The sequence below is a fragment of the Typopeltis vanoorti genome, chromosome 15 (assembly GCF_054136105.1).
Source record: "Typopeltis vanoorti isolate ZY-2024b chromosome 15, IOZ_Tvanoo_1.0, whole genome shotgun sequence".
Taxonomy (NCBI): domain Eukaryota; kingdom Metazoa; phylum Arthropoda; class Arachnida; order Uropygi; family Thelyphonidae; genus Typopeltis; species Typopeltis vanoorti.
In genome coordinates, this window is record NC_143563.1 from 11,679,766 (window position 1) to 11,706,391 (window position 26,626).

A 26,626-nucleotide genomic window follows, 5' to 3' on the forward strand; every position below is an offset into this window, starting at 1 on the left:
TTTAGTTGCTCAGATACACCACGAGAGAGTTCTTCAGTGCTTCTTGTAACTGTTTGCTTTGACAGAGCAATTTCATTTACTTTCCTTTAGATATTTTTATCACTAAGATATTTTGTAAATATTTGCAGGCAGGGCTCAACAATTTCTTCTCCATCAGAGAAAGACTTCTGTATTTTTTTTTTTTTTGGCCAACGCTAAAGCAATTTCGTAGGACGCTTCTGTCACCGCCAAACTTTCATAACTTCTTTTAACAAACATATTTCGCCTTCTTTTGATTTCTTCCTTTTTTCTTAATCACACATTCTCTGTGTAACTCAGACCCAAGCACTAGCTTTAGTTTTCCTTCTATTTTAGTCTGATGTTGTGTTTTATAGTGTCTATTACGATCATGTCTTTTATTATGTGAGAAAGTGTTTACACAGAAATGGACTACGGTTTTGCTGACGGATTCACTATAAATAAGAACTCTGTTTCCCACTGTTCATTGGATTCACGCTTTCTGTTTTTCTTTTGCACTGTGATGGGTAACTGACTGTAAGAACAAGGCTTAATTTTCGAAAAGGTACAAAACTGCATATATTTACAAAGAGAAAACTCTGTAGCACACGAGTATCGATTGTAAACTGAGTGACAAAAACCTGCGATGTATCGCTGTTGCTAACGCTCTGCGCCTGAGGATCAAACAAGTGAATGTGCAAAAGATGTGCACAAAACAATAAAATCGCTAAAAAATAATTACCAAGTTTTAGCTTTTTTCCGTACAAATTGGTTTTCGGATAATACTTTTTGCATAAATAGGCTTCCTTTATTATTATTATTATCATCATTGGGATCCAAAGCGCCACTTTCGGTGCATGCGCCATGGATTGGCCATCCCAGTCCTAAGGATACATATCAGGAATCTGATTATGATAAATTCTCATGCTTTTCAAAGACAGTAAGATATATTCTGTAGCCCTAATTATTTTCTTCGAAACTTATTGGCACCAACTCACTGATCCATTTTCATTAGCGGCCAGAAGATTGTACTATCCGGAGAGTGCTACATGAGGATGCACAGTGGTACGTGTGTTAAGTTGTCACTTCTCTTTCTCTGTCAATTATAAATGATGCATTTGTTTAACTCAACTTAATAATGTGTTCAGGTAATCCTACTTGCCAAGATGAAAAAAACAAATTCATAAATCACTTAAATTGGTCAAGTATTTCCAGAAATATGAATGTGTGAAAACCAAATGATGGACTGAGGTGATGCTAAACCCAAGAAACAAAGATCGTAGATATTAAAACAACCCTTCAACACCTAGGGACGAAATCGTTCTCCCAAGGTCAATCCTGAGGACATGTTCGAAGAAATCTGCAGGATCTGCGAAGGGTAACTGTTTAGATAAAAATTAGCTATTACATTGTTCTCTGGTATGTCAAAAATATTGTCATCATGTGAAAGTTTCCAGAATTAAATTTCAAAAAGATGTGCTACTCGAAGTAACCTGATTTCTATGGGCGATTTGAAAATTACCGAATATCTAAATCACAATAGCACTGGCAATGGTAAAACTTGAGGTATAGAAGGAAGTGATATTCAAGCCGAACTCACAGAACTTAATTTTAAAGAACAAATAAAAAAAAAAGAAAGAAATAGTGTAGGAGAAGAAATCAAAGGAGACAGTTTCACAGTAAAAAACGAAATCCAAACCTCCATAATATTCAATCACGAATGTATGCAGGATTTTTTCAAAACTATCAAACTGTTACAAAATAGCATGGCAGTCCTAAAGAAGAAAAGCAGAAATTAACTAGAAAAAATGAAAATTAGAAAAGACACGAGTGACTTCAAATTCAAGCTAAACGATAGAGAAAACAAATCTAAAGGCAAGCAATATTGAAATTCTGGGCGAAAGAGCCAAAAAGGGCATATTCCAATTAACCTCAATAAAATCTCTAAACATTGTATATTTAAATTGAGTATAAGGAGACTTGACTGTGACTAATTGACTATAAAATGGATGGCTCTCAGACCTTAATTGTTGGCTGTAATGAAAGTGCAAATTCCATGTTCATATCGAAAATCTCGGAAAATGGAGTGCTGTATATCTCATCGCGGGCAGACTAGACCAACAAAACCTGGTACAGTGGTACGTGGGAAAAAATACTGTTCAGAGGGTCATACACCCACCAGTATCTGGGCATACATGTAGATCATAATGTGAAATCGAAAACCTGTACAAAGCGCTCACAGACAAATTAATTAGTCTCAATGATCAGCGCCGTATCCTCAGACGAGATGGCCTACTTTTCCCGGTACTTAAGGCAAAAAAAAAAAAAAAAAGAAAAGAAAAAGAAAGAAAGAAAGAAAAAGAGCCTCAGTCTCAGTCGGTACAGACGAAGCCCTTTGGTGGGAATGACCTGGGTTCGATTCCTGTCCGACATGAGGAACCTTTATCTGGTCTCTTGCGACTAAAGGTACTTCGCCTTTCGAAAAAAAAAAACCCTACGTCCGGTCTCATACGGAGGTAGGGTTTTTTTTCACCCGGAAACTCGGGTTTTTCGTCCCCCCAGAACAGGCAAATCGGAACACACGCATCTACAGACATAGGACACACCGGGAGGCATAGGGCTAACTACCTTATTCTCGATACGGTGGCGGTTGCAAAGTCTAACAATAACCTCGACACCTCAAAGGTAAAAGAGGCAGGGAGGATTAAGTAAAGTAAAATATTTCTTAGTATTCAAAAGTATTACTGATAAAACAATACGCTTTGATACAAAATGATGGCCATTCATTCAAAGTTCCAAGAATCAACACAAAATTCTTTTTCTTCTTTAGCCTCTTTCCATCCACTGCTGGACATATACATCCTCTTAACTTTCCAGTTCTGTCTTCCTTTAATTTTGTCCACTTACGGCTGATAACCTACTAATATAATCTGCTCACTACCATTTACATGTTTTACAATACTTTACAATATCTTCTATTCCAATAATTTCTCTAATTCTAGTATTTCTTGTTTTATTCATTTTTGCTATGTGGAGCATTCTTTTCTCCAATAACCTTGGCTCCAGGTTCCTTGGGCCATACGCAGCCTGTCTTCCTGTTTTATAGTTTGCCCACGACTCGCTTCCATAAGTAATGTATATATTAAATAGCTTTCTTTTTAGGAATACAAGTAAATCTCCTTACAGACAACATTTATACAGCCAAAATGCTGTCTCCTTGTGTGAATCTTCTACTTATTTCTTTATCCTGTTTAAAAAAAAAAAAAGAAAAGAAAAGAAAAAACAACTAACTGACCGAGGTAAATATAGTCCTCCAATTTCAATACGATTATCTGTTAATTTTAGTTTAATTTAATGAATTTATCATCAGTTCGATTTTAATTATATTAATGCAATGTCAATTTAAAGATTAACATAATCTAACTCGACATGAAATGCAACAAACAAATTTTCTCGATATTGAGTTCCCAGAGACTTTCTTCTACACCTTACCACAATGCTTTGAGCTATAAAGAGAAGACTGAAGTTCATGAACTCTAGATTAGTTCAATCTTAAAAAAAGAGATGGTGCCTGACGCATATCCTCATGGTATTCCCATAATACTGGATCTACAGAAGGAAGACTCGTACAACTTCAAGCATCATCTACTAGAACTGAACTTTTTTTGAAGGCTTTTTTTTCGTTCGATTTTAGAGTTAACTGATTTTGGGAGACGAGCAGGGTTCTTCCCATACAGGAACAAACTCATGTTTTTATCCAACCACTTAGTAAAATCAACATTCAAACAGTACAAGCGAAGAGACACTGATTAAAAAGCGATGTTTTCTCATCCTCTATAAAGCACAGCATTCAGAACACAAGTGGACCTTGACAGCAGCGTGAGTTGGAGATCGGCTGCTTATCCCATGTCCATCTAAGACTAGCCTACCTATGGCTCACAGATGGCATTATATTAAATAAATAATCATGGGTAGAACATAATACTTTTCTCTATGTTCGTTTTTCAGTAATATATATTTGGCGCATTAAGGATTTGCCAGCAAGCAACCAGAAACAATTTGTTGTTTTTGTAGGCACGAAACTAATTTTCTTATTAATGTGTTCGAGATTTTTTTCTTTAAAAAATCTCATAAAATGATTGTAGGATTTAAAGATCTCATTCACTTAAATGCCATTGGAACAATTTATATATTTAAATATATAAACCGAGCAGAGATTTCATTGTATAATTCCGTTGGGCAATTTTGTATTGAATTTATCTCTTAAACTATAACGTGTTTCCCTTTATTTTTATGCGGTGAAAATATATTTTGTTTTGCGCGTATTTATCTGGAACACTTAGAAACACGGGTCATTTAATTACCCAAATGTTATTGATAACAAACTTCTTTATTATAAGTTAAAAATAGTAGTAGCACTCGTTCGTAAGCCAATTATATTTCTCGGAATGTCGTACTATACTTCGTAGGAAATTGCCAGAAACATTTCCTCCCCTTCCCTCCCCCCCCTTAAATAAAGGTACCTTAGAAACGTACTACGCATGCTCATAATTCATGCACAACGCAACTACTGAGCAGCTAAGCGTCATTAAAATATCCACTTTGCTAATTCGTCTGCTTCGTTTAACTAAGCGAAATTTCATTCCTTTATTTCGAATCTCTGTAAAATCAAGTTTTCAGTTTTTAATATCTGAAAAATAAATTTGTTTTCCTAATAGTGACATATTTATTTAAAAATTAAACCCATCTATAAAATATCACGATTCTCGATCGTACGCCATTACTGAAACTAGTTCATAACCGTGCACATTTTCTATCTAAAAGAGTAAATTTATATTGATACAATACTATGCTATATCAACGTAACCACAAGACAACAAATTAATGATATACTAAATACCTTTACAAGTTCATTAAAGCTTAACTAATAACTTCAGGTCATTAATCTTCAACAAGTATAAAACACGATTAATAACTGAATATACCCTTTCTCCACCATACGGTAATGTCTCATTATTTCTTCTTGTCTGACTTTATCTCCCTCTGCAGTTCTCAAAGGGAATCACTTAAAATTATTTTTATTATTATTTATACTCAATCATATGGAATATACTAGGGGTTCGAGAGTGCTTGACCTGGTAATTGCATCTGAGAATTTGACTGTAATGAATATGACCACGTTGCCACCAATTGGTGAAAGTGATCATAAGGTCTTGACCTGGGAGGTGACTAAATGTGTGGAATTTTCAAATAATAAAGGGTACATTTAGAATTACTGGGCTGGTAAGTATGACAAGCTTAGGAGATTGCTTGCTTCAGTGCCATGGCATGTAAAACTCCAAGTGCTGGAGGTTGATAGTGCATGGGAAGCGGTAAAGGAGCGTTTGAAGGAGGTAATGGCTGACTGTATACCTAGAGTCGGGATAGTAAATCAAGTAGGGGTTAAATGGATGAATAACACCATTAAGCTTGAACTGCAAAAAAAAAAAAGAAAGAAAGAAACAACTGTGGAGGGAATTTAAGGAGAGAGGTGACCTGCAGGCCCATGAACAGTATAAAGCAGAGGCCAGAAGGGTAACGAGTGTGGTAAGAAAAGCAAAAGCGGATTATGAAAGGAAATTAGCCACAAAAACTAAAGAGAATCCCAAACAGTTTTTTTTTTTCGATATGCTGCAAGTAAAAGAAAAAATGTATACGGCAGTATGATTTTAAGGAATCCCGATGGTAGGGAGGTAACTGAATCAGTTGTAAATAAATAAATCAATCAGCTAATGCCTTTTATTCCCTTATAGGGAGTAAGTGAGGCCTTTATTTATACCCTATCTAGCTTTTGAAGACTGAGTGAGCAGTTCAATCTCCACCGGTAGCCAATCAGAGATAGCTGGCCCATGTCTATCACTAATTATAGCAGCCACAGATAAAGAGGCTGGCAAACAAGTGCTGCCATTTCTTGGTATGCCTAACCCTAACATAATATGTCACTGTTGAAATAATGTTGGTACTACGGTCAATTTTCTCGAGTTTACTTGATGAAAAACCCGAGTTTATGGGAGGAAAAACCTGCTTGCCCGTGCCAGAGATAGACTAACTCGGGAACCAGTCGAAGAAAGGCTTAGAAAAGTTCAAGTCTAGTTGGCGACTAGACTTGAACTCAAGTCAAACTTCTAGCGACCAAGCAAGCGCCACTTCCACTGAGCTACACAGGCCAACTGATTCAGTTGGCCTGTGTAGCTCAGTGGAAGTAATATACTATTCACCTCCATTTCGTTCACATCAGTTCCCATATAAGCTATTGGTTCCTTTATTCCTGCAATATCACCACCTGGATGATATACTCTTGCAAAGTGTTCACTCAAAAGAGGTGAATAGTATATTACAAAACCTTAATGTGAATACATCTGTGGGATTGGGTGGTATACCAGCTCGGGTCTTACGTCAAGTGGCTAAAGAATTTTCAGTGCCCTTGACCATTTTGTTTAATTTGAGTCTCGAGTCTGGGTTAGTCCCGAGGGGGTGGAAAGAGGGGGAACTAGTTCCACTGCATAAAGGAGATTCCAAGACTGCTGTTGCAAATTACCGACCAATCAGCATATTAGGAGTCGTTGTCAGAGTTTTGGAGAAAGTAGCCAAGAAAAAAATACAGGAATGGATAGATGAAAATGGGATACTCTATGGGGGACAGCATGGTTTTGTGAAGGGTAGATCATGCCTCACTAACTTCTTCACGTTTTATAACACAGTGACTGCTGAACTGTATAAGGGTAATGGATTTACATTGATACTGCTGAACCTTGCTAAGGCCTTTGACAGGATATCACATGGAATTCTAATCAGTAAACTGCAGCATATGGGGATGGATATAGGGTTGGTGAAATGGACAGGAGGGTGGTCGATGGAGAGATATCAGAGAGTAGTTTATTGAGGAGTGGAGTCCAAAAGACGAACTGTGATGACTAGTGGTGTGCCGCAGGGTTCTGTTCTTGGACCACTACTATTTAATTTGTTCATTAACGATATAGGAAAGGATTTGAGAGGAACTGTTCATTTGTTTGCTGATGATGCAAACAAATGAACATCATGTGCATTCACAATAGTGAATGCACATGATGTCAAAATTTTGCAGGATGATTTGGATAATTTGGAGGGCTGGGATAAGGAGAATGGATGTCAATTTAATGTGGCAAAGTGTAAGGTTATGCATTTTGGGGTGAAAAGATTAGCAGCAGTAAACCACATTGGTGGAACTGTACTCCAGGAGATTGATGAGGCCAGGGATTTGGGAGTGTTGGTGGTGGAGAGGGAGTTGAAGCTTAGGGGGCACATTGCAAAAATGGCTAAATCAGCTCATCAAATCACTTGGTTACTGAAGAATACTTTGACGAGCAGAGACAAGCAAGTTATTGTTCCTCTGTATCGAGCCTTGATAAGACCCCATCTTGCCTACTGTGCCCAGATATGGGCGCCAGGGTTTCTTCTTGATGGGGAGGAGGTGGAGAGGATCCAAAGGCGAGTGACCAAGATGATAGCAGGTCTATGGAATGAACCTTATAAAAACAGGTTGAAAATTTGTGGGTTGCAGAAAAATTTGTGGGTTGCAGAAATTGGTTGATAGGCGGAAAAAGGGTGATATGATTGAGACATTCAAATTACTGAAGGGCTTCTATAAGATTAATTCAGAAGATATTTTTCAGAACAAGACTGCTGATGGAAGGACTAGGGGCTATGGAAACTGGACAAAAATGTGGTCAGCAAGGGCGTTACAACTAGGTTTTTACTCGGAGAGTGGTGAATGAGTGGAATTAGTTGCCAGAGCCTGTTGCGGGTGCCATGACTGTGAATGAGTTCAATGCAAACTATGATAGATAGTGTGTGGATGCTGAATAGTTGTTCTTGACATGATGTTTAGGGCCTCCCTCGATGAGTCCAGGGACTTCTTGGAGTTTCCCATGAAAATAATAATAATTATTATTATTATTATATGCACGAAAATTAATACAAAATGATGACTACTAAGGATGCCATATTAGAGTTGGTAAATTCAAATGAATTACACCTCACTTAAAATTTTTGGTTTACAAAATGAATAAATAAAGATTTAATAAAATTGAATAATGTTAATAATAATAATAATTCCGTATCATTACCAGAAGTGTAATTTTTTGATTCAGTCCTTTTTATAAAAGATTTGAAAATCATTTTGTGCTGTTTTCATTCCGCTAAACATCCAACTTAATGTTAAAGTTCTTTCCCAAAAGACGTCTGATAGATGTAAAAATTTACGACGCTTTGGTCACATTCCAGTAATCGAATGATTTAGATGTGCTGTTGGATAAGGAGCTGAGATTGAGGGGAACACACAATGCAAAAGCTGTAAGGATTATTTTTAAAAAAATCTGCCATAATGCAAAGGACACTGATAAATATGAATAAATAAGGTGAGAGTTTCACTGTACAAAGCCCTGTCCAGATCACATCTGAATTTCTATGGGCAGATCTGGTCATCTGAAAATTTTGACGATATGAGATAATACAGAAGAAGGTAACTATAACTCTCTCAGGACTCTGGAATATTGAGTACAAGTACAAATTAAAGAAATTTGCTCTTCAAAACTCTGTAGATAAATGGAAAAGAAACAATATGAATGCGACATACAAGTTGATGAGATGAGTCTATGAGACAGTTATGTGGGAAATAGTGCAAAAATAATAACAGCTGATGAGAATGAGAGTCGCTCCTGTAAAATGAAGAATAGTGATGTGAGTATGGAAGTGAAAAGTAGACCGCTTATATGATATTGTCAGCGTATGAAAGTATCCAGAATGCCAGTATTGGTATTTGGATCCAAGATGAGGAATTGATGAGAAGTTATTACTTCCTAGCCAGGGGCCATTGCAGGATCCCATCATTCTCCAAGTGTTTGATGCTTCTCTCTCTCTCTCTCTCTCTCTCTCTCTCTCTCTCTCTCTCTCTCTCTCTCTCTGTGTGTGTGTGTGTGTGTGTGTGTGTGTGTGTGTGTGTGTGTGTGTGTGTGTGTGTGTGTGTGTGTGTGTGTGTGTGTGTGTGTGTGTGTGTGTGTGTGTGTGTGTGTTCACGGGACCGGTTTGTTGTTTTGAGGAATGAAAAACCCGATTTGCTGGGAGAAACAGCCTCCATCTCCGTATGAGACTGACTAAGGTGTTTAGTCGAAAATACCTGATAAGGTACCTCACGTCATAGATCGGATGCAGGTCTTTCCAGTCAAAAGGCTTCATCTATACTGACTGAGCTACGTACACTCCTATATGGCAAATAATCAATGAGTGGAATGATTGATAGAATGGGTGAATTATTATCTGAGCTGATATTTTGTCCATACTCATATTGTGTTCTCATATTAATGTACACAATTCATCTCTTAAGGAACATATTTGACAACATGAAAGAAACAAATTTCTTATCTGATAGTATTGCGAGCTAAATATTTTCCATGCGAATGGTATTTTACTCCTCCTAGTCGCCAGTGCCACTTCTGGATGCCAGTTTAAATAGTGGTTGAGATCAATAAAAAAAATATAAATGCAGCTTCTTGGGTTATGAATTATTCACATATTGTATTGTGAAATTGCGTATATTATGTAGTTGTCTTTGGGGATATCATTTTGAACAACAACAAAAAAAAAGATTCTTTTTTTTTTTTTAATTTTTTTCTGCGAAATTAAAACGTACTTTTCGCATACACTGAAAAAACTGAATTGTTTGTTAGTTTACTATCCGCCTTCAAAAGTTAATAATGTATAGCACATTTTAGAATGGTGGGTGAGGTAAAGATTAAAAAAAAAATTCAGAACTTCTGCTTCACAGAGCAAACTTACAATATTTTCGCGCCATTGTTCAGGTTTGCAATAAGCACCCTGGAATTTTTACACCGGGCGAAGAAAATCATTTCAAATTTGAAACGTGATAGCCATTTTAGTGGGTTTTTTTCCCCTAACGAGATACATGAATAGTAATAATTAACAGTCAGCATCTCGCAAAGACTTTATTCCTTTGTATCCTTGTGACCTCAGGTCAATTTCTTGTAAACCGCAATTCATATCGTAAAATATGTAAAATGCATTCCTTATTTATACGGTTTTCTTTTGTTTCTTTTTTGACATTTCTAAAACGACTGACAACCGCAAGAGACCGCCACTGTTGTTTTATTTTAGACGAATCTACACGTAATTTTAATTTTCTTATATCTGTGTACGAAACCAACTCAGATTTTTTTTGATTATATTTCTTTAATTTAGTAAACTCCTAATTATAAGTACTACGTGCTCTAAACGAAAATTTGAGATAGTTTCAGTACATTGAAATATACGATTGATTATTCAAGGTAGAGGAAGTGACTGCTTGTCACACAAACACACGCCATTGTGTTATATATTTCTAACTGAATGCTGTTTTATCAAATGTGATGATATTTTACACGTGAGGGAAGTGCTTTTTTCCTCCTATGCATCCAAGCAAATTAAAAAAAAAAAAATCAATTTACCTTTTGATTATCGAAGAGAAAAATCATCAGGAGCATTTTCAGAATTTTTATTTTTGTTTTTGTTTTTGTTGTTCAGTTATAATAAAAAAAGTTTAACTTTTCTTCTATTTCCTTCCTTGCACTTTTAGAGAATCTCAGACGACCCACAATTCTCCTTCCTGCTTACAGATGCAGTAACCATGGCTACAAATTAAATCCTTCGTATGCGCAAGTTTATAAAGAAGCTAATTTTTTTCCGATTTTTCCCATTTTAACCAATTCGCATGTCTTGAACTGTTGCTGTTAAAATTTCTGCAATTGAATGTGATCTCCCCTCGCTCAGTTTCCCACGAGGGTGGGGGGGGGAACTTGTCGAATAAAAGAAGTCCAGGATAACGACAACCAAAGATGCTGGTAGCTCTTCCTTCTCAGCAAGTAATTAAACCCACTACATCAGAGCATTGAATTACTGCATTGCACTCCATTTCTTAGATGGCCTGCAAGGGTCATCTTGTACAGAAATAGAGCAAAATCAATACCATCAAACTCTCTCCTCATCTTTCTTTAACATTTTATAAAGAAAACTAAATAAGGCAAGCATTTTCTCCTTTTGCAAAAAAAATCGTCCCAATTCGTAGTAAGTACAATTGATCAGACCAATGAAGCACAAATTTGATAAGTTCGGCTGCAAAATATAAGTATTCCCGAAGAGTTGCGTGACTTTTGTCAATTTATTTCAGGAAATCAAAAATACTAACATCGAAAAGAAAAAAAAATCAAGAAGGCAAAAACAGAAACAGTATTTCACGCAAGTTGACATGCAATTTCATGTAATGATATATGGTATAAACACACAAATATAACGACTATATTTACATTAAACGCAAACTTGATTGCTCTGAGATGTCCTCTGGAGTAGGGAGAATCCGTTTTTGGAAGCTTCAATAAAGTCTGAACATGTGGTACTCATTGAACACAATCTTACATTCTAAATTGCACGAGAGATGGCAGCACTGTTATGTTACGTAGAAGTTATGATACACAGCGAATAGGGAATCAATACTTCCTTCGTTTCCATCTCGAGCAAATCAATGCATATTGCTGAGACCTTCACATTAATCTACACTCTGAACTATATCTTAAAGAACTTATGAATAGTAACTTATTGGAAGTATTATTATTTTTATTTATTTATTATATTTTAATCACGATATTCCAAGAAAATATTTTTAACTTAAAAGTCAGGAACTGCAATAAGGATCTTGTGAGACAAATATTAACCCACCCACACAATTTATCTTGCCCAGTTAATTTGAAAGTAGTGTCTTTCAAATTCTCACTTCATTATATAATCATATTATAAAAAATCATTTTATTATATGCTCAAATTATATAATTTCATTACATCATTCTATGTTTTTATATACGAATTTTTATGGTTATTAGAAACATGAGGGCACTTCCAAATATCATTGCAGATCAACTCAGAAAGAAGCGACCTCTTGTACAAAGCTAGGTGAAAACGAACCCTAATATTTGAGCCAATGCAAATATTACAGAGATCAGAGGCAGTTCGACTGACGGGAATCCCCATACACTAAAAGGCCAATCTTCTCCCTTTGCTGTAAAAATGGTCCGTGCAACTTTCATGATAACATTAACAATCGGTTTCTATTTTTTACTAAATTCAAATAAACTCCACTACATATTAAATGACTGATTTTTGTCGTTACTTGTAAACCTTGTCTAGCTAGCAGGGATATAGGTATTAATTTATTTTTGTTTGGACGATGGTGAAAGATTGGCGTAGATTGATGCACTTTCAGTTCTTGGATTCAATGGATATGCAAAAATAAACCAATAAGCTACTTGAGTATACATAATTCACCATCTTTACTACCTCATCTTAATCGCAGACAGTACATGCCCCGATACATTTTTTCACCGGAATGCGAAATTACGAAGAAAGTTCTCGTAAACTGTGTATTTAGTTCATATACAGATATGAATCACATTTTTTATGGAAAAAGAAACAATATTAACAGCAGAATATAGTAGCAAATCACATCGGATACGTGAAATAAAAATATAGTTCCTGTTCATATGGGCTACATTAGTTTTGGGTAATAATCACAAATATAGTTTTCGTTAACAGCACACTGTTTGCGAAAATAATTCAAACATTATACGAAGTAGATTATTATAATAAACGTGTATATATTTTCCTTGAGCACAGAAAATAAACAGGGAAATTTGGCCACTAGCTTTGGCATTTACAACTCTTACAATTACATTTACATTAACGTTATCAGTAAAGCACATTCCTTTATGAAAAGCCAGGTGATTGTTGCCTTTTGTAGATCGCGATTTCGATTCCAAATAGCTTTCCTGCGATACAGATCGAGGAAGAAGAGTTTCTAACAAATAATTCAGAACACTTTCATCTCGGTAGAAAGAAAGAAATAAAAACCAACCCACCTGTTTATGTAAGTATAACGAAGAAGTGGATGAGGAACGATGAAACTGTTCTTAGGCTACTACTGCAAATGTTTAGTGTCCAAAAGAGTTGTACAATTTCTATTTGGTATGTTGTAATTACAGAATCACAAGTGGATGTATTTGTGTCATTGCAGAATGAGGACTTCGACAGAAACAGCTGGAAGATCTCTTTGGAGAAGAGATCTTCCAGCTGTTTCTGTCGTTATTTATTCGTTAAGGTATGTTTGTTTCCCAGGAGCTTCCTTGTCTATATTTATTTTGAGAACCATAATCTTTGTCTTCCTAGGGTTGAATTTAAGTAATCTATTCTTGATGATCTCATTAAGTCAGCCAAGGATTCGTCCTCTTTTTCCTTTTCATTACAAACGAGTATTCTATCATCAGCATACCTCAGATTACTGATTCATCAGCATTTTATCCAATTCTTTTCGTAAGCTGATCCAGTACTAGACGCATGATGTTCCTCAGCATAGATACCAAACAGTTAGGAGAAGGTAGCATCCTTGCCTAACTCCTCTTCTTATCTGAAGCCAACCTGTTCTTACTGCTGCTTCTTTTTCACTGTACACATTAACTATCAACCTGATAATTTGTTGAGAAAAACCCATTACTTTCATTATTTCCCGAGTTTTACATGTCGAAAGCAGTCAAAAGTGTGGAGTAATCTATGAAACACTTTACCATGGGAAGCTAAATTGTTTATACTTCCCAATTATGTGTCTAAAACAGAGGATCTCTAGTACCCTTTGCTTTCTTGAAACCTGCTTGTTCCTCAGGTATTTTCGCCGCGACTTTGGCTTCAGTCCTATTTCCAATGATCTTTAATAAAATCTGGCTTGCATGGGAGATTAAAATAATAGTTCTATAGTTCTTGCAATCCTTCACATCTCCCTTCTCGTTTAGGGGTGTGAATACTGAATTCCTCCAGTCCCTAGGTCCTGATCATGTTTCCTATATCCTTGTAATCACTCTATGAAACATTGTTATCCCTCCATCGCCTCCTATATCCATATCCTAATCCCCCCCATTCCTTGTGGCCTTGATTAACTCTGCTGGGATTCCATCTACGCATGGGGCTTTATTGTTGTTACCTTTCTTAACTGCTGTTTCAACTCGTGTCTAAGTGGAGGAGGTTCCAAATCGAAATTCTGCCAGTAAGTGGGCTCTTCCAACGTTTGCTTTTCTTTGTGTTGTACAGTTACTCACAGTATTCTTTCCATCTGTTTTTGATTTCCAGATCTTCGGTTAGTACTGCTTCGTTTTTTTTTTTTTTTTTTGATAACATTTAATTTGGGTTTAAACTTGTGTTCAACACCACGAACTAAACGAAACATCTCTTTATAACAGGGCTTACTTTCCTGAGTACAGAAGAGATGTATACATGAAGTAAAGCATAGTCTAGCATCACGTACTTCGAGTTCTCCACTCCTGTACTCACGAACGTTGGCCTTGGAGGAATTATCTGTCTTTACAAAATGAAAACAAAAAATCTACTAACATATACATCATTTCATAACTAGCTACCTATTTATTTCCCCCCTCTTCATTCTGGGAGTAATGACAAGACCGTTTCATCACATAATAACAGGGGGGGGGTTCGTGCATAGGCACTGCGGAACTGCAGCACCCCCAATAATTTTTCTCGATATATATATATATTTATATATATATATAAAATCAGCTGACGCCTATTTGTTCCCGTGTAGGGAGTAGGCCGGGCCGTTTATCCTATTTAACGACGAAAGACCCGCGTATCTGGGAGAAAAAACCTGCTAGCCCGTGCCAGAGATCGACTAACTCGGGAATCGGTCGAAAAAAGGCTTAGAAAAATTCCTTCTAGTCGGCGACTAGAGGGAATTTCGCCACTTCTACTGAGCTACACAAGCTCGTATATATATATATTTATTAATTTATTTATATTTGCTTGTAATATTTAATTTTATCATCAACAATCCAATACAATTCGCTTATTTTATATAAAAAATAATAAAAATCTATCTTGTAGCACTTAGGAGGCGCTAGCAGCACTGTATTTACCACAGTTATATTGCTACGCGCGCAAGCATAAACACGTCATAGCGAGATGCAAGCTATTAGCGTAATCGGGCACGGTCCGTCGCGCAGTTCCACCGTTGTTTATATGCAGTTTGCGCCAGTAGTAGAGTGTTCGTAGTGTTTATCGCGTTTACTTCGTCTCTTTAAATATTTGGACATTACAATTAAAGACATAACATTTGTTAGTTTTTATTTTAGAACATTATTGGGGTTATTGACAATTATGACCTCATAATTTTTAAGCAAATTTGAATTATACTAAACTGTATAATTTTATCGATAATAAACAATATTTTTTCATGAAACAAAACAAGAAGAATATATTGTATTTTTAAGTAATTTTGAATTATACAAACTGTATAATTTTATAGATAATAAACAATATTTTTCATGTTTAATTTTTTTTTTTTTACCATAATTTTGATATTTTACCCAAACACGTATTCACCGTACTCACAGTGTGTATGTATATTTCGAAAGTTGCAGCGCCCCCACGATTTCAAGCCACGAGCCGCCACTACACTATAAAGTTTTGCAATGGAAAAAGAAATGCATCTGTATTATAATTATGTAAACGATACATAAATAAAATTTTTAAAACAATTTATAGTTAATTTTTGTAAAGACTTCCTTAGTTTCTTTATAAGCTTTCCAGAAAATTATCTAATCCAAACGGAATGCTCATGTGTAGAGATGATAATGACAGAAAAATTTTCATGCGGTAATATTTAGGTTAATCTACACATACTTGTCAATAAATAAATAAATACGTATATTTATATAAAGAACAGATTGTTTCGATTTGGTCACCTTGCGCCGAAATATATATATGCTAAAAAATAAACATAACCTTCATGTTTTTCTTTTCCACAGATATCGATGGCGTTCGTTACATCGTTGATGGTAGAAATGCAGAATCCCACAATTGGCAGTGAATGGTAAGTGCTGAAAGATTCTGATTATAGAAGAATATACGGTATATAGAGACATTGATTTGGATTTCATTTTGTTATAGGCACTAAGCCTAATCAAATGGTTCTATTATGTGTATCACGTATTGAAAGAAAAGAGCTTCCAAAGAGTTATCAGGATTCAGTAATAATAATGATAATAATACACGCTTTATTATCTCTACAATAAATTGCATGTAATTACATGCATATACCTTGTACAATTTAACCAACAATACTACACGTGGTTCAGTACAGATTTTAAATAAATCCTAATAATTTGCATAGCGTGCGATTGATATAAAATAATTATTCATGTATTACTATTATTAATAATAATCACAGTAATAATTTAAAATTATATACTTGACAGTTTACACAAATTAAATAATATTATATACCGTTCACAGTTTTTCTTTTCTTTCTTTTTTTTCAAAGTTTGAGAAAGTGTGATTGTGATTATACATAGTAATTACATATATACAAATAAAATATTATTTTTCCTATTTCGTACAAACATATAGTATACAGTAAATTCATTATTTATATATTTTTTATTAATATTAATGTTTTTTTTATTATAATATTCCATTAATTACATTACAAAAAAAATCAGTTCATGCCTTTTATTCCCGTATAGGGAGTAGACGAGGCCCTATCTAACTTTTGGAGACTGAGTGGGCAGTTGAATCTGCACCGGTAGCCAGTCAGAGATAGTTGACCAGAGACTATCACTAATTATACGCGGCGTCCGGTGAAGAGAAGCGGTTGACAACTGCCGCCATCTCGTTGTCCCTAATCCTAACATTATGTTTACTATCTGAAAATAATGTTTTCTCTACGGTCAATTTTCTTGAGTTTAGTAGCGAAAAACTGGGATTCCTAAAGAAAAAATCCTTGCTAGAGAATGACTTGCTCGGGAACCGGTCGAAAAAAGGCTTAGTAAAAGTTCCTCTAGTGCGACTAGCTGAACTTTTGATGACCTTTCTTCTGGAGGTCTACCGCCATGGACGGCAAAAAGTCACTTCGAATGAGCTACAGAGGTCCTTAATTACAACGACGTGGATGAGCCTAACATGCATCAGGTTTAGCAATAAACGTATTAAGGATTTAGTACATACAGTATCTTTCTTTAATAAAAAAATAAAAGAAAATAATAATATGTAAGAAAATGATTGTAAACTATATCAAAGACAAGATGTCTTTCGTAACGGAATTCTTGTATAATTAAAATACTTTCTTTCACCAGAATTGAACTTGGATCTCTTATTGGCGTCATCATTAATACTGTGAACATAATTTTGTTTTCCAGCATTTTGGTATTAAAACCTTCCAAACGAAACGACACTTACGTACAAACGAAACGACAGTTAGGCTGGTGTTTTCTTGTAGAAAACACCAGCCTAACTTCTCAGAGTTCTCTGGCTATGTTGTTTATCTGGGATCAAATGAATTCAAAGATGGAACCACGTACAAAGTGCAGGGAGTGACTGTTCACGAGAACTACAGCTATGGCAAAGATGACCATGATGTCGCTTTGATGGAACTCTCAGATGAAGCCGTTTTCAGTAAAAAGGTGTTTCCTCTCTGTCTTCCACTGGCATCCATGACTGGTCCTGCATACGTGGACAGCAAGCAATGATTACCTGATGGGGAATGATCATGTATGATAAGGTCCACAAAGAACAATCTATCGCTTTTTTTAATGAGAGTTCTCTCGCGTCAGTTCTCATCTAATTATATTCTTTCCAACCACCAGGTGGAAAACATTCTAGAAGACTCCAAGAGGCAGCCATGACCACGTTATCGAATTTGCAGTGCAATGAGTCCTACGAACACTGCCCTGACTATATGAACGCCACCCATGATATGTTGTGGGCCGGACAAACCAGCCAAGGAACTGCATGCCATGTGAGAACCCCCAAATGGTATGAAAATTTAGTAAATCATCCCCTGATGGTGAAATAAAATAAACAATTAGGAAACTAAATATATTTCTAAAAGACAAATTGGGATATTTTTTGTTTTAATTATTTTTAAATTTAATATGTGCATTTCACCTTTAGACATTCTTTTAATTTAAACATAATATAGCAATTTTTCGTTAAATGTAATGAAATCGGTAATTGTACAGATGGATAAACGAAATCTGAAATAATTGTATACTTTTGTTGGCATTTTCAATCGCTTGGGCTTTTTCTTTTCAGGGTGATTCTGATGGGCATTTAGTGATTGAAGAAAACAACCTTTGGTTCGTGATTGGTGTCGTTTTTTCCTTTGGACATAAATGTCGTTCAAGTTATCCTACTGTGTACACCCAGATTACTTCTTATTTGGGCTGGATTAAACATAATATGCTGCTACTACGAAACGAAACTAGTGATAACTGGTAACTTTTATGGTAAGATGGATGTAATCCCTTGGATGTTTATCTCTAAGGAGTTGATTAAATGCATAAAAGATTATCGAGCACCTAACTCGCATAATTTAGGACCGTGTGAGGGCGCTTTTACCAACGAGAAGAGCTGCCTTCGGGTGCTTGTATTTCCATCTGTCAATCTCATCGTAGTTGGATGAATCTTGGATCAGTTGATTGGGGTGAATAGCTGCCTGAGCGAAGTACGCAGAGGCAGTCCTGAGAAGTAACACAGGTATATCTGGTATGTCAGCATCACGATGGAGGAGAGCATTCCTGACAAACCACGGAGTATCAAAAATCATACAGAGAAACTTATTTTGAATCACGGGTCTGATGATTGATTTGTAAATCCGTAGCTTAGTGCTAACTTTGCTTCTCTGGTTGAGAAGAGAGTTGAGCTGGACATTTACAGAATTGAATTTATTGCAGGCATATAAGTAGTATTGCAGTCACTAGTGACAAGATATGACAAGATAAAGATCAAGATAAGATAAGGAATCGTGACGTGATTGGTTGTTCATTTGATGACGTCATTGTGGGCGTGGTCATGAAATTGGAATGTTTGGAATTTCCCTGTTGGTATATGTGTCAGTGACGTCATGTTGTTTGTTTTGGTTTGTGTATGGAATTATTGGTGATGGTAGAGATAAGGATTAGTGTTGTGATTTGTGGTGCAATAGTGACAAGATCAAGACAAGATAAGGAATCGTGACGTGTGTGTGTGTGTGTTGTTATCAGATGAAGACAAGTGACGTCATTTGTTAGTTGTAAATAAGTGACATCATTTGTTAGTTTTAAATAAGAAACGTTATTGTTTTGAATGGAAAGGAAGATATATTAGTGGATAAGGAATCGTGTCGTGATTGGTGGGACACTTCTGATCAGATCAAGATTAAGATACGATAAGGAATCGTGACGTGTGTGTGTTGTTATCAGATGAAGATAAGTGACGTCATTTGTTAGTTGTTAATAAGAAACATCATTTGTTAGTTTTAAATAAGAAACGTTATTGTTTTGAATGGAAAGGAAGATATATTAGTGGATAAGGAATTGTGTCGTGATTGGTGGGACACTTCTGACAAGACCAAGATCAAGATATAAGATAAGTAATCATGATGTGAATGTGTGTTATTATGGAGTTTGGAATGTTTGGAATTTCGGTGGGCCCTCGTCTGTCAGGGACATCACGTGATATGTTTCGTTCGTTCGTTTATAGCATTGTAGGTGATATTTAGAGATAAGAATCGTGACGTTATGTGTTTGGAAATTTCTGGGGAACATATGTCTCTCTGTGATATCACATGGTGTTTTGGTTTGGCTATGGAATTGTGGGCGATGTTATTGAGATAAGATATCTTGGAATTTTCCCAGGGTGACACACATCCGTCATTGTCATCGTGTTTTGTTTTTGGTTGTCTATAGATGGCTGTGCTAATTTTCCAATACATTTTAGGGTATTTCTTTCATGTTAAAGTGTAGGATTTCTTAGAGTAGAGTAGAATCTAGTGGCGGCAGTGTTTCGAGCTTTTCCGAATAATTTATTTCTATGCTGATATCATTCAAACAAACGTTTTTTTTATTTTTTTATACATTTTGGGGTATTTCTTTCCTGTTAAAAGGTGAGAATTCTTAGAGCATAGTAGAGTCTAGTGGCGGCTGTGATTAGACTTTTCTGAATAATTTAGTTATATGCTGGTGTCCTTCAACTGTACACTTTTTTTTTGCTCCGATGTTATCACTATCAGTTGCATGTGACATCACTAAAATATTATTGGCAAATGACAACCTCTTTTCGAATTAATGTTATCTTGTTTACTAATGTTTGGGTAATGGTGTTTTTTAGTTTACATGAAGAGGAAGAAACCAAGCGGTATTTTAAAATATAAATTAAAAATAATCAGAGACTTAAACGCTTACAATAACTTTTTTGTATGTAGTCTAGAAATTCTAATGATAATTTAAATTTACTTAGTCTTTCCGGAATGATTCTTCTTAATGCAAATAGATATTCCAAAATAGTTGAATTTTTATCCACACCACAACACACAGAAAAACACAATCTTGAAAGCACGAAATTTCTGTAATATCCTGAAAAGCTATTTGATTATGTTCCTTAGATTTTCTGTCCATTTGGTAAACTGTTAATTCCTTCGCATTGGGTCATACTATGATTTTATTCCCAAGATTTTGGAATTAACTTCAAACTGTCTTTTGCTGACTAATATATCCGCCACCGATTGGTAATTATTGTGTCTACTTGTAAACTTTCCTGACTGGGGGGAGGGCGGTTGGAATTCTCCTGGTCTTATTTGAGGGTTTGATAATACTTCCCACATGACAATCCTGATCGTCACCTTTTTCATGACTCATATTCTCCCTTTGATGTTTTGTGCTGAATTATCAGTTGGGAGAAGTACTGCTGTGTTTCTAGTGTAAAATTCTTATGACACATATCCTAAACTTATTCAATTTCTGATTAAGGATTTTATAGACTTATTGTTCTCAAGTAGACGACTTGTTTGTTTGTTTACAGTTTGTGTAGCTAGGAAACTGGAATTTATTTTAAATGAATATTATTAGCTGTGTAATATATATATATATATATATATATATATATATAAGAAAAAAAAAATATATATATATATACAGGGTGTTCGGGATAAATTTGACATATTTATAATTAATTATATTTTTCCGTAAGTTACATGTATTAACACACACTTCTCTTCATTTAAAAGTTTGGACCCTTCTTCATTCATATACAAGATGTCAGAAAGGATGGATAGCTGGAACCCACCTGAATCATGGAAGAGAATAACTTGTATCATGATGATTCGTGCCCGCCATCAAAATAAGGATATTACGACTGCTGCCCAATGCTCCCTGAATACAGTAAAAACAATCAGGCATGAACTAGAGACTTGCAATGGTGACTACGAGGATGTAGCAAGAAGAAAGATCCCTAGCAGACGATCTGATTGCGTTCGTACAGCAGAATTCCTCGCAAATCTGCAGGAACAGGTGTTGAAGAACCCTGGCATTGGAATTCGGGCTTTGTTCGTGGAGTTGCTAACTGTAGTCAAGCCCTGGATAACAAGGGTAGCCAATGGTAGGCCGTATGTATGGCAGCAGGATTCGGCCCCTTGCCACACCTCTGGGAAAAGTCAAAAATAGTTGTCTGAAAATTTCTACGACTTCACCAGTCCAAATGTTTGGCCTCCAAACTCCCCAGACCTTAACCCCATGGATTATTTTGTATGGGGCGCAGTTGAAAAAGACACCAATCGCACTTCCAGTAATACAAAAGCCCAGTTAATGGATAAAATTAAAACAGGTTTTGCGGCCCTTCCCAGGGAGACTGTAGCATCAGCTTGTTCGAGGTTCCGAAGCAGAATTGAAGCTGTGATCGATGCTAATGGTGGTTATTTTGAGTAAATATTGTTGATAGTATTGTAATTAACTCTGCTTGTAATGTTTTTTTGACAATTCATTAAATTTAATAGATACAAAGAAGATTTTCTTTTTCCTTACGAAACTGTCAAATTTATCCCGAACACCCTGTATATATATATATATATATATATTTTTTTTTTCTTCTTATTCTGTGGTTTTTACACAGTTCAAATAAGTAAAACTCATTTCCGTTAGTACCAGTTGACTATTGTCCTCTCAGTCCGACATTTATTTCACAGTAGGGATATTTATATATATATTTTAACACAATTATTATATCAGATATTCTTTCCAATACAAATAAATAATTATTTATTCTTATTTCAAATGAAAATTAGCTCAGAAAGAAAGAAAGAAAGAAAAAATGTTTACCCTTAAATAAATATTTATGATCAGAGCAAACGAGAAATTCATCAGCTTTTTTCAAAGTTTTGAAATTCATGCACATATTGTTTTCATCATTTGGTATCACTTAAGTTCGTTACTGTTTTAAATTTTTTATTTTCTCTTCCAATGTCGAGAATTATTTGATATATGCATGTTGATTCACTTAATTTTATCTGCACACTACGATAAGTTTTTTCTACCGCAATCTTTTTAGGAGTTTTAGTAGCATGTTGGTTTAAAATATCTAATGGCTCTCTGTAAAATAACCAAATTCTAACAACATTGTGACTTTTCAGGTGAAATCTTCTCCACTAAAATTCTGGCTATTAATTTAATACCCGATTATTACTTTTGCTTCCAAGAGTTGACAGTTTCATGAAATATTTGAGGGCTTGCATGAACAAATAAGACTTTTAATTCATTGAGTCAAAAAAATAAGTCTCTGCTCAGTTTGTGGCATGAAATTTCACAAGGAAAAAAATGGTCTTACTTAAATTTGTATAACACATCAACGATACCCAATTTGTTCATTTAAATTTACACATTTTATTTGAATGAAATATTATTTACAAATTGTATTTACTGAATCTAACATGCAGAAAATAAATAAATAAAGTGAAAAATACAATATCTTTTTTTATATATTTTTATTTGTTCCTTAATCTTCTTATTGTTAAATTTGCATTGTTGTTCCAATGTTCTTCCCAATGCTTCTGGAATTGCCACCATGTGGTTTTTGACAATGTCACTCTCATTTGAAAGTTAATTTTTATTTGATGATCGTTGGGAATTTATTACTGTAGTAAAATTGAGGGTTGCATATTTATTTTTTTAAACCAATACATATACTTCAGAACTTTATTAAAAGCACAGAATCTTTCATTATATTTCCAAAAGCATTTAAAAGTACACATTATGTTTTCACGTTTTGGGCATCCAATTCATTTAAATCAAGAACAGGCCTCCCTATTAACCTCGTTAATGTTTTTTATTTTTCTCTTCCTTTGGCGAGTAATGTGATATTTGCATGTTGATTCTATCATCCAATTTCTTAGTTTGTCCAAAGATAGTGAACCAATTTCCCACTTCAGCTGATGGTTATATTTTATTAACCAAGAATTCTGTATTTTAACTCTTTCAGGTAATTCTTTCCAACTACAGAGGAGGGTGAGGGGAAGCATTGCAGGGAAGACCCCTACCATTCTCTTGCCTAGCCTTTCACTTCCACCAACTAATCCTTTTTTTTCCTCCAAAGTTATCAGTATCAGTTGGAGGTGACATCACTAAAAGATATCCACAAATGATGAGCTCGCTCATCTCCACTAGGCTGAGCAGACATCTTCTGGAGGAGAGGGGGGATGATGGGTTAAGGGGTTGAGTGGTGGATCATTGCAGGGAAGACCCCTGTCACCCTCTTGACAACCTTTTCACTTCCCCACCTAATGCTTTTTCCCCATACCAACAATTTTGCACATATGAGTGAGAGAAATAGTCACATGGTCCAACATCAAAAACACTTTTTGAGGATATAATACTTAAAATAATAAGGACAAACAATATAGAATACCCTTCGAACCACAGAGATAAGATTTGCCCTATGATGGCTCAAAGTAAGATAGTCTTACATCAACATCATATCCAACAGCATGTAGAAACATGTTCGTGAATTATCTTTGTGAAAGTTTCATTTTGGAAGGAACGGGTCAGGGTTAAGGATCAGGTAAACCATACTAGAAGGAAAAACAAACGAGTCAAGTGTCTTTGCAGTTATGGCAATTCGTTCATCCAGTTCAGGTATCGTATTGTGTTGCGGTGTTTTGTAGCCAGGAAAGTAAAGTAAAATAATGGGTGAGCCACAAAAGTCATTCGAATTTTCTTTCTTCAGGAAAATAGCACTAGACAAAACTCTTCACATAGCTCTAAAAGGATGGAAACCGATTATTATTTTAGAAAGCACACACATTGTGATGTATTTATCCAGGACCCCTTGGAAAAGTTACACAGGAAGTGGTCTGAAATCCTCAGCTACTTGCAAAGAAGAGTTGACTACGAAATGGACCTCAGTGAATGTTATATTCTGAAATGTCAAGATGGGGTACTAATACTTGATGATACAGGAGCTGGTGGAAGTAAAGTTTTTTTCTATTATTTGTGAAGGAGCTGAGAGATTTTCACCAAAAATGTCTGACATTGATAATCATTTACTATTTTTGGAAACTGAATTACCAGCTATTCGTATAATGTGGAAAATTATCGCTAATCATTTAAATTCATCAATGGTAAAATTAGATTTTCAAGATTTTATCCAATTCGATAAAGATTCTTTATTTTGGGACATTTACGAACATTTTACAAAAACTGTTTGTGTATATTTGGTGACAAAAGAATACACAGAATGTTTAGGTAGGCAGCATGGTGTCATTTCCAGACTGACACAATATCAAATGTATGGAGGTGTGCTCACCATGGTATTTGTTTTAAAAACTGTTTTGCATGACCAGCTATTTTGATGTAATGTAACCAAGAAACAGTGAGTAACAAAAATTTTATTCATTGAGCTCTTTGGAAAATGTTAAGAGTTTAAACTAAATATTGTGAAATATTTTTAGGTAATTACAATTTCGAATTTTTCTCAGTGAATATACTTGTAAATAGTATTTTAACAAAATAAAATATGCATTTATAAACTTAAATGAACAAAGATGTGTGTTTTTGTTGTCGTGTTTTTCCACAGTGAATTTTTTACTCAGTTATTCTGATTAGAACTTGATATTTAAATCCACAACTTTATACCTTAATGCAATTCTGTTTAATTATTTTAAAAAAATCACTACTGTGAAATTAATGCCAGGAATGGGGGAAAAAGTGTTGAAAACTGATATCCATGTATTGATTATTTTAGAAATTGTCTAATGATACCTATTGACATTGTTTGAGTTATTTGAAAACAATTCGTTCACATAATCAAAAATCCAAACCGTTAGAATTTGGTTGTTTTACAGAGAGAGAGAAAGAGAGAGAGAGCAGCTAATTAATCCAAAAACGTAACTTAAACTGTTCAAGTTTGGTATAGAAAAAATGTCTGTACTCTCCAGATAACACATATACAAATTTTATCTTTTCCCACACAAAGCAAGATAAAAACACACCAACAGTATATCCAACAGCATGCAAAAACATTTCGTTGAGTCATCTGTGCAAAAGGTTCATTTTTGAAGGAACAGTCAGGGTAGGGCATATAGTAAGTGTAAATTGTACTATAAGCAAATACCATAGAGTTGAGTGACTTTGGACTGAAGGTAATCGTTCATCCACTGCAGCTGCTGTTTTGTGTTGAGGTGTTTTGTATTTTGTAATGTAAAAATAATGGGTGAGCCACAAAATTCTTTGAAAGTTTCTTTGTGAAAAGTTCAAATTGTTTAGAACTTTGTAACAGAAAGTTAACATAAAATAAGATCAGAGCTAATAATCAGTGAAATAATAATAATAATAATAATAATAATAATAATAATAATAATAATAATAATAATAATAAATAACTATTTATTTGTAGTGCCATATGAATTAATCTAAGAAGAAGAAGAAGAATGAAGGAAAACGTTTATGAAAAATCGATGTGGGTCAAAAATACGAATTTTCAGTTATCACTGGGAAAACTGATTGCCAATTTTTTTTTAATAAGAGTTCAACTTTATTTCCTAAAGAAATTTGTATTTCTGATGGAATTATTGTAAGATATGGATTGGCAAAATCACCTTGTAGTTGGAAAGAATTACCTAAAAGAGTTAAAAAACAGAATTCTTGGTTAATAAAATATAACCATCAGCTGAAGTGGGAAATTGGTTCACTAGCTTTGGACAAACTAAGAGATTGGATGATAGAATCAACATGCAAATATCATATATTACTTGCCAAAGGAAGAGAAAAATCAAAAACATTAACGAAGTTAATAGGGAGGCCTGTTCTTGATTTAAATGAAATTGGATGCCCAAAACGTGAAAACATAACGTGTACTTTTAAATGCTTTTGGAAATATAACGAAAGATTCCCTCGATGAGTCTGTCGACTCCTTGGAGTTGCCCGGAACAACAACAACAACAACAACAACAATAATAATAATAATAATAATAATAATAATAATAATAATAATAATAATAATAATAATAATAATAATTCTGTGCTTTTAATAAAGTTCTGAAGTATATGTATTGGTTTAAAAAAATAAATATGCAACCCTTAATTTTACTACAGTAATAAATTCCCAACGATCACCAGCTGAAAATTAACTTTCAGATGAGAGTGACATTGTCAAAAACCACATGGTGGTAATTCCTCAAGCATTGGAAAGAACATTTGAACAACAGTGCAAA